Source organism: Lactuca sativa, chromosome 4, assembly GCF_002870075.4.
Source record: "Lactuca sativa cultivar Salinas chromosome 4, Lsat_Salinas_v11, whole genome shotgun sequence".
NCBI lineage: Eukaryota > Viridiplantae > Streptophyta > Magnoliopsida > Asterales > Asteraceae > Lactuca > Lactuca sativa.
In genome coordinates this window covers 38,100,047-38,110,276 of record NC_056626.2, presented here as the reverse complement: position 1 = coordinate 38,110,276, position 10,230 = coordinate 38,100,047, and the positions used below count along the sequence as shown (strand labels likewise).

Genomic DNA, 10,230 nt, shown 5'->3' with positions numbered 1-10,230 from the left:
TTTATATATGAACGTGTAAAAAGGGTACTTCGACTTGGTACCATTATACTTCGTTTTTATAATCCTTTTTCCTTTATTCCATATCATGTGGTTATGCTCTTGGGATTTATACGATTGGCAGTCTATCAAAGAAAACGAAGGTCATCATTAGATGAAGATGCAGGGGCAAAACCATCATTTTTAAAGAATTAGCTAATATCCTCTCCTATCCTTGGTCAAAGTCCCAATCAATGGTCAAGGTCAACAGTCCATGTTGACCCGACTCGTCGAGTGCAGTTCACCGACTCGTCGAGTCCTTCCTGAACTCAAGAAGTCGTGAAATCCTCCGTTGAATCGTCGAGTTTCCCTGCAACTTGCCGAGTTCATACATGTCCAAATGTCGGGAAAACCCTAGCTGACTCGCCGAGTCATCTTACTGACTTGCCGAGTCCATGCAAAAATCGTTACACGGTTTGTTTATTTTAAGTTTGTATCCATTTACATTTATATGCACATGGTGACCCTTTTAGTGAGGGATCTAGCATCCTATCTTTATTTGTTCCTTTTTTAGCATTACCAAATACAAAGCATTGTTTACTATTATAAATAGATGGATTTGTCATGGAATTGAAAGTACAATGCTATAAATAAGTATAATTTTGAAAGTACAATGTCTAAATAAATAAAAATTGAATGTACAATAAATAAAAATTGAATGTACAATACTTTAACGGAAAAAATTGGATGTAGTATGATATAATATACAAATAACTAAAGCTACATTATCATTTTTTGCATTTGTCTCTTAATCTATAGTTCTTGCTTCTACGTCTACAAATGACTATACTCTTGTTATATTCTATATTATTTTAATTTGTCAACCGTGGTTTTCATGGGTATTAACCTAGTCTTCTCTTCTAATAAAACAATACATTAACCGCCACGTGGCATTCTCTTAGCCCCTCCCAATCTATTTTTCCCGCTCCTATCATCTAACTAAATTTCCGAAATTGCCCTGCTTCCTTTGACTTGTAATATATACCGTATTGAAGTAGTAGTTTCCGTAATCATTCCTCTCTAATTCAAATCAAAATCAAAATTCAAATCCTCCCAAATTGAAGCTGTGATTTACTTATTGATCGCAAAACAAAGATCATCTATCTATATCAAGGGATTATAATGGGATGTTATGGCATCAGAGCAGAATCATCGACTAGGGTTTATGCATTTTCTAAGAATCCGTCTCTTATAATCGTTTTATTTCTCGATTGAATATATGCATTATCGATCGAAATACAGTTCCTTTCAACTTTTCGCCAAGCTTCTCATGATGGTACGTAGTTCCTTTCAACTTCAACAAATTTGTTTGTGTTTATTAATTTTGTTATAATCGATCGAAATACAGTTGTGTTCGTGTATGAAACCTAAACCTCCAATCGTTTCTATGGATGATTGCTGATCTGATTGCTAATTGCTAATTGCTAATGCACAAATTAGAAATTCAGTAATTGAATTGTTTCTATAGTGATTGATAGTATGATCATTCAACATCACCAGAAAGGATAGAGAAGAAGATACAGAATGCTCCACCTGGTCAAGGCACTGTTAGGATGCTTTCTCGAGAGGAATGGGAAAAATTTAGAGAAGTCCAACCAAGAACTCCATTTGAATCTAAACTTGCTCGACCTAATGCACGAATAAGAACATGGGAGCCTCTACACATGGTAAATCTTCAAACTTTATCACTAACATTCATTTCTTATTTTTGTTCATAAGTTCTTCAACTGTTTGCTTAATCATATTACTATAAACAGTAAAAGAATGAACACAAGTAAATTGTTATTAACTTATTATATGTGAAAATACAAAGTGTGTTGCTATTTTGCTAGAGGATGTTAAGGATTGGACAGTTGATGTGTTGACAGATGCTTTTACAAGGGCTAAAGAATGTGTGAAACAGGGATCAAAGTAGGGAAAATTGAGCTTTTAAATGTTGTTTAGAAATGAAACTAATTTACATGTTTTGATGTAATATTCACCATAGAATATACAAAACTAATTAATTGAGAAATGGTTGTTGATTAACTTTGTTAGTATATGTGCAAAATGATGAAGCTTTTGTGAAGATGAGAAATATCAAATTGGAAGATATATGTTTTTAAACTAATGATTTGTGATTTGAATAATCAAAATAAACTTCCACTTTTTATCAATTATTTCTTTTTTACTTGATGCAGTTTGAGTTTATAATAGTTATTAGACAAGCAATCATTTCTTATTCATCATCACTTATGGTTAGAAGGGTAAAATTATCCATTCTCTCTGTATCCCTACTTATGATGGGTGAAATGCGTTACTGTTTACCGTGAAAAAAGAAACTAAATTGCTCTTTTTGTATCAAGCCTTAAAAAATAGAAAAAACAAAATGCATTGCTATTTAACTAGAAAAAAAAAGAAAGAAACTAAGTCATATTTTTTGCATTCTTGCATTAGGTAAGAAAAACTAGACAAAGGAAAATACATTACAATTTAGCCTGAAAAAAAAAACCTTTTCGGATCATTTAAAAAAAAGAATACAAAAAGGAAAATACATTGTTTTTTAGCGTGAAAAAAAGAAACTACATTGTCCTATTTTTTGCATTAGTTACAAAAAAATGACAGAAACTAGGTTGTTATTTAGCTCGAAAAGATAAAATAAGTTTCCTTATTATGCATTAGGTTGCAAAAATATAGAAAAAGAAAAGTATGTTGCTATTTAGCATTAAAAAGTGAAAGTAACTTGCCAATTTTGCATCTGGGCACAATAAATAAGAAAGGAAGATGCATTGTTATTTTGTGCGAGAAAACATTGTTATTTAGCATGAAACATCTGTCATTTCCTTTGAATCAGGTCACAATAAATAGACAATGAAAATTACGTTGTTGTTTACCGTGAAAAAAAGAACTTGCTGTTTTTGTATGAGATAAAAAAGTGTGTTGCTATTTAGCTTGAAAAAACTAACTTTCCCTTTTTTTACATTACTTCAAAATACAAGTAACTTGCTATTTACTTCACAATTTGTAAACTTCTGTTGCAAACATTATACTATATTATATCATTTTTAACGATATCATAGATCCACTCAAGGGGTACTCAGACAATACCGATCATGTGGCATCTCAATTAACACCATGTACTCATGTAGTACCATTTAAGGTATCTAATTTGACCTGTACCAATTAACTTCAAGCATATTGATCTATAGGATTCTATTCCAACATGAAAATAATGTAGGGAGGAAGTAAAACACATTATCCATAGCAACTGAGGTACTTTATACCAATCTTTATCTATTTGCGTTTTATTTCATTGATAGCATCTTAAAATCCAACATTAAATTCTATTATTTAAGTTTATTACAGTTCCAAAACTTTACTCATAATATGAAAGCTAGTTAGGGATTAACAATAGATGCGAAGGTGCTCTTCCTTATATCACATCAACCCTCAAACAATGAAAGGTTCGAATAATATTTTTTAATTAATTGCTTAATTTTTCCACTTATTTCCATTGTTGTTGATCTTTCAGATTTGATGATAAAGCATAAAGAAGCATATTTCTTTACCATTTAGTTAATCTTTCTAAAAACTAAATGAATGACCTGCAAAATACTTTGTTCACCTTTCTTATTTTTTTAAATGTATTTTATGAAACGAATTGGGGTTACCCATTCCAAGATGCACGGTATGTCTACGTTTTGGTAAAGGTTTTTACTAATATCTCCATGATTGAATTTCATTTCAGGACATAATGAAGGATGCTCCGTTTATACACTGAAAATTGAAAATTTTAGCAAAGACATGTAAGTAAATTTACTACAAATAGCTCCTGTGTGCTGCAATTCAATTTGCACATCTGCATTTGCTCTTTTTTGGCATTTGAAGATAATTTGTGGTCTTTTCTTTCATCGGCTTTTAGAGATTCATGGTTTTCAGAGTTTAGTTATATTATTGATACTCTTAAGTCTTATCCAAAGTTGTAATTGGGTACTAAGGATTTTTATCATTCTATAATGCAGATCGAATCAGAGTTAGCTGCCTTGCCCCTGTCTTATGCTTCTATCATTTCGAGGCCCTTGCTTATATGAAGATAGTGGCATTAGAGGTATCTTTTTTAAAGATGAGGTTGGAAACACAAGGTTAATATTAAAAGTGGGATACTAAAATATAAAAGATACATGGGATGGATGTTTATCGATCAATATTTTTATTTCTTTTTTCCAAAATAGTCTTTTTATAGTCAGAAATAACAATGCACTACATTTCTATTTGATTTTTTAGTTTTCATAAAATCAAGCATTCAACATTAGGCAAATGAAATTATATTGCTATTTCTTTAATTTTTATTTCTAAAATATAAGTTATGTTAATTTATCACCCGTGGGTTGCATGGGTTTTAACCTAGTATCCTAATAAAAGAGTGCAAAATTGCCATGTGGCAATTGCTCAACCCCCAAAAGCTTACTTTCTCGCCTAAAATGTCTAAGTGATTTTCCGTAAATGCCCTTATCCCATATACTATGTCCAACAATTCAGATGTTTTTGTTCCTGATTTTTAGCAATCACAATAATATAATGTTGACCTTTTAAAAATTTAATTTCTTTATATATTCAATACAATCAGGGATTTTGAATTTGAAATCGTTAATAATTTCAACCTAAATTAGTAAATTACAAAAGGGAGCTGATCCGTACACAACAATTTTTTTCCATACACAATAATTAGTGCTTTAAAATGTTGTATTATACAACTATATAATGCATAATTTGTTGTGTATTGCAAAAAACTGTTTGTGTATGAATCACTATGTGATTATTTGAATGTGAGCAATATTAGGCCATAAATCAGCTTAGGTAATCTTATCATAAAATTTGAAACGACAACCCATTTACTTCCTTTCTTATATGTCTCATGCGTTTCCAGATTTTAACATTTTTCTCAATTCACTTTTTTGCATCTGTAAGGTAGCATCCATTCACTATCTGCCATCAGTTTGAAGATTATATTTGTCTGTGACATTTGAAGAATTGGGCCATCACGTAATAACTAAACACCCCTCTAAAAAAGAAATCAGTAAAAAGGAACGACTTGGTTCATTCCATTCTATTAGGCTAATGAAACAAGTCCCTTTTCATTTCATTATGCTAATGAACCATTTCATTCATTTCTGAATTCCATCATACAAAACACTTTCTAGAAAAAAAATGCAGAAAATATCACTTCACTTTTGGTGATGTTTTTTGTGGTGTTGTTTATTGTTAGTTTGTCACCGACCGACTAACGGAGATATAAGGATGATTGCTTTAATTACCGCCGTATCGTTCCATCCTAATGGTGCCACTGGAGGGTTTCAGGCGGGGACGCATGATGTCTAACCTAAACTACGGTTGGGAAGACGAATAAAGGGGAGTGATGCTGCTGGCGGTGGTTGATAGTTGTTGCCGAATTACTTCCTTTCTTGTACGTAGACTTCGTCAGTGGGTATTTCAATCAATTTAAAAAAGGGACCTAATTCTTTTGTTTATTTTAAACGCGTCCTTTGATTACATAAAATTGAAGTATGATGAACTATGTATTTTTATTTGCCGACATACATCCCCCAAAGTTTCTGAGTAATAAACCTTCATGCTATTATTATAACTTCATTAAATAAAATGGAAGCATAAATAATTTGACGATGACTAGGTATATATGTTAAATGAAAATAAAATTAACTATATATTTATATATGAAAATGAAAATGAAATTCTGATTGTATGTTTCTATAACAACCGACAAAACCTAAATCTTTGTAAATTAATAATTTTTTACAAATTAAACTTTATAAATAATATTTTTCTTTTTTAATCATGGTTTCCACGGATTTATACATGGTCAGCATTCAAATGATTCGGAATAAACCAGACATTCATTCCATAAATAAAGAGGAAGAGGCACCCTTTTTAGCACGTTATAATGGTGAGGAATATTTCCATAATAGATGCAAAGGTTTGGTATTCCGAACCAAATTGTATAATTTCAACAAGTGTTTAGTAGAAATGAAATATAAATGTATTTTCACAGTGCGCCTGCTATTTGTTCTTCACCAACATAGAATCTCCTGCACGCGTTTATGCATGCGCTTATACCGATAATAAACAATACAAAAAAACCTTCGTCATGACGAACCACGAACATGTCTCATAATTAATAATATAAGTAATAACTGCTTCATAAATATCATTTGATGCATGTCTTTAACTTGATTTACTCATAGTATTTTTTTTTATTAATAAAATTGATTTGTTATTATTTTAATTTAATATTTATTTATTTATATTTTATCTTGATTAAATAAAATATACTACAAGTCTGGTTATTGGTATGTTAAAGAAATCAACCTACCAAAAACCACATATTTGTCGTTCATTACGTAAGTACCAATCATAACGTCTACCGAAAAGAAACTATACATCAAAAGAAAATATTTTGTCGCACATCGAATTGAAACCAGTTGTCACCCAAAAACTAATCGACGAAATGAAACAAATAGAGGTCGTTGTATCGCGCTATGACCTTATTGGTATGTGTGTATGTATGTATGTATAAACAAACCTTAGTAACTTAAAAAATGTGGCAAACGTTTTCCAATTTCAACCTTTTTATCTGATTCCAACATTTTATCCTTGACATATTTATATTTTTACAGAAGAAAAATGTTTGATGCATATATGGAAAAATCTCCAAAATCTATATCTAACTATTGGGTTGTCTGGTTGGAATTTTAGTTTTAGGTATAATAGGAAGTTTTGCATTATTTGAGTCTATCTATTTCACGTTTTAGTATTAGAATAGATTTCTAATTTTTCTAGTATAAAATAGGTTTCAAACAACCCATTGTTTCTCTTAATCGGGCTTGTGAGAGACTAACCGGATGCACATAATAAACGGACGGGAAGATGTCAAAGCGGGTGGCTTTGAATCGGTTCATTTTGCGGGTGACAGAAGATGGTAAGGTGGTCGTGACCTTGTCTTCTTGTTCGGTGGAAAAGTGCTCTCGGAACAAGCTTGATTAAACAGGTCGGGGTTGTCAACAAGAGAATAGGATGTCGTTGGTTAAAGAAGGAGGTTCGATGACATATCAAGTTCTGGTTTTGACTCCAACGAATTATCCGGTATGGGCGGTCAAAGTCAAGTCGATTACAGATACACACAACATATGGGAGACGGATTAACCGAAAGCATTACGTGAAACATCGAATCAAAACAAGTCAAAACAAGTTCTTGTTTTTTTTTTTTTTTTTTTTTTGTTTCAAGCAATACTCAAAGACATGGTGTTGCAAATGGCGAGTTACACCGATCCAAAGCAAGTGTATGATGGGCTAATACATGGTATTTGGGAGTGGATCGGGTGAGAACGACTCAGCTTGCAACCTTAAAAAGGGGGCTTGAAAGCTTGCGCACGAAGGAGGGTGAAACGGTCAATGATTTTGTGACGAAATTATCCGGTTTGGCTTCAAAATCAAGGAGTCTTGGTTACGAGCTTTAAAAAGTCGATTTGGTGAAAATGTTACTTGATTCGATGCCTAAGTCGTTTCTTCAAATCGTGGCTTCAATGGAGCAATGTTTCGAGTTGGATTTGACGTTATTCGATGAAGCGGTTGATAGATTGAAGGTGTAACACCCAGAATCAGAAAGACCAAGAAAGGAAAGGAAAACCCTAAGTTAAAGGGGTCAACTCGTCGAGTCCATGGGTGAACTCGGCGAGTTGGAGCAGGACCAGTGTCAGGGTTTAAGTGACCGACTCGGCGAGTCAGGTCTGGGTTGGAAAACCCTAATTTCCGGGCTTGGTACCCTATTTAAGCATCTCATTCTCCTTCTATCAGCCTCATTTGTAGCCCCTATTGTCCAGAAGCTATTCCACGAAACCCTAGTGTTCTCTTTGAGTGTGTGAGCCATTGTTGAAGAGTTGGAGTGTTCTTGAAGCCTAGAAGGAGAAGAAGGAGTTGAGGGTTCAAGAGGAAGGTTGTGGATCCAAAAGATTCATCTCTTTAGGTACTCATTTTGGTAATCAAGTTCCTTCCTTGCCTTGATAATTGTTTGATCATTTCATGTCCCTCTTTATGAGATTTTGGACCAAGTATGATACATTTTGGGTTTGGACATCCCCAAGTTGAATCCCTTCTGCTCCAGTTGTGTCTTGGCCCCGAGAGTCATAAAGTATCAGCCTTGAGAGTGTAGGTGAAGCATGGTTGTCTTAAACCCTAGTTTGTGGTGTGTTTAGCATAAATCTCCTTAGTTACACGTAAAGGTTGCAACTTTACATGGGGAATGGGCTTTGGGAGAGTGGATCTATGAGTTGGATCCCCTGTTTGGCTCGAAAAGCCACTGCATGGATTAAGAGCTGAAGCGACTCGGCGAGTCACATGGATGAGCTCGGCGAGTTGGATGAAGTTGGGCAGGAAATCGACGAGTTGGAAGAACAACTCGGCGAGTCAGTTGAAGTTTGCTTTGGACTTGGCGAGTCTGTTCTTGGACTCGGCGAGTCAGGTCGCGAAACTTCGAACCCTTCGAGTTAAGACTCGAATCAATGAGTCGAGTGGAGACTCAGTGAGTTGGACAGGATAGGACTCGGAAATCGGTGGACTCGGCGAGTCATGGGTTGACTCGGTGAGTCGAGTCGCGAATGGAAGGACTCTAAGCATATGAACTCGGCGAGTCAGTAGGCAGACTCGGTGAGTAGGGTTGACCTGGAAGGTTGACTTTGATCAAGACTTTGACTTTGACCGAAGTTGACTTAGTTTGACCTCTGGAGTTCAGTTTGGAACTAAGTGTTATGTTGATACTAGCAGCTAGTGGGGCTAGTGGAGCAGCGGTTCAGAGGGTTGTCGGTCAGCAGCCAGAGGATTATCAGCAAAGTTCAGCAGTGCGAGGTGAGTTACCTTCCAGTAACGGTGGGTCTAAGGCCACAATGTCGACCCACCAGTAGGAGACGTATGATAGATGATTGTGTATGTGATATCATCTAGGTTTGCTACTACCTAATATGTTGTATGCTAGCATGATATGTTGTATGTGATAGTAGTAGAGTTTGGTTGTTAGGACCGAAGGGTAGTCAGACACCCCAGATACGCCTGACAGTATGTGATGATATGTATGCATGCTGGCTTGTTATGTTATATGCGATAGAGGTAGTAGGAGGGGATCAGTCCCCGAGTTCGGTTGTTAGGACCGAAGGGTAGTTCAGGAACCTAAATATGTCTAATAATATGTTTATGTCATGTTATATGTGGTATTAGTAGTAGGGGTGAAATAGTCCCCGAGGTTCAGTTGTTAGGACCGAAGGGTAGTCAGCGCCCCAGAATGGCTCGGCATTGGTAGGTCAGCGCCCCAGAATGGCTAGACACGGGTAGGACGACACCCCAGAATGGCCGCATGGGTAGGTCGGCACCCCAGAATGGTCGTACCGGGTAGGTCGGGCACCCCAGAAATGTCTGGCAGTATGTATGTGATATGATTGTATGGTATGTGGTACGATGTGGGAACTCACTAAGCTTCATGCTTATGGTTTTCAGTTTTGGTTTCAGGTATCCAATTTTCAGAGAAGGAGCTCGGGAGGGTTGTAGTGCACACACCATGACAAGTCAACCAGGGATGTTTTACTCTGATAATTAAACAAGTGTTTGGAAATGAGACTATGATTTGTAATATAAACCCTTTTTGTAAGTTTGAACGACTTAACTGTGAATTAGTAATGTTTTTTTAAAGAAATTTTTGGACCGTATTTTTGGGGTGTTACAAGTTGGTATCAGAGCCTTAGTTTAAGAGATTCGGGCACACTCTCGGGTGTGTCTGAACTCAAACTGAGGAAGTGGTATAAAATTTTCAAAAAGAAAGACCTTATAAAAGGATTTTTGAGGAAAGAAAAGGGTTGTAGATAAAGCAAAAATAAACTTTGGAAAGGGAAAAGGGTGCGGTGCATGCAATCAGCCGAGCTCAAGTAAGTATCCCAAAATACCCATACAAGTTATGTTATGATACGATTATTAGAACTGCATGCTAGATTTGGACTAAGGATCTACGAGGATGCCTTATGTGCCTGTTATATGTGTATGAGCTTTATGAGATGCATGCTAGAATAGATTCCTGAGTAGAGGATAGAGCAATATGATTGGATTATGTGGTTGGATTTTCCCTTGTCTGAATGCTGCTTGCTTTGTGCATTGTGGGAT

General features: G+C 35.2%; 1 long non-coding RNA gene across 6 annotated transcripts; it reads left to right on the top strand.

The window, feature by feature from the left end:
* Positions 1-1,029: 1,029 nt before the first annotated feature.
* On the top strand, positions 1,030-5,639 carry LOC122197281 (uncharacterized). Of its 6 annotated transcripts, none has more exons than XR_006190207.2 (6): positions 1,030-1,312; positions 1,537-1,703; positions 1,869-3,479; positions 3,764-3,821; positions 4,038-4,123; positions 5,282-5,639. It is a non-coding gene; the product is annotated as an uncharacterized LOC122197281 (long non-coding RNA). The 6 variants fall into 6 exon arrangements; XR_006190208.2 differs by having other exon boundaries at positions 1,031-1,312; positions 3,096-3,479; XR_006190203.2 differs by having other exon boundaries at positions 1,537-3,479.
* The last annotated feature ends 4,591 nt before the right edge of the window (positions 5,640-10,230 follow it).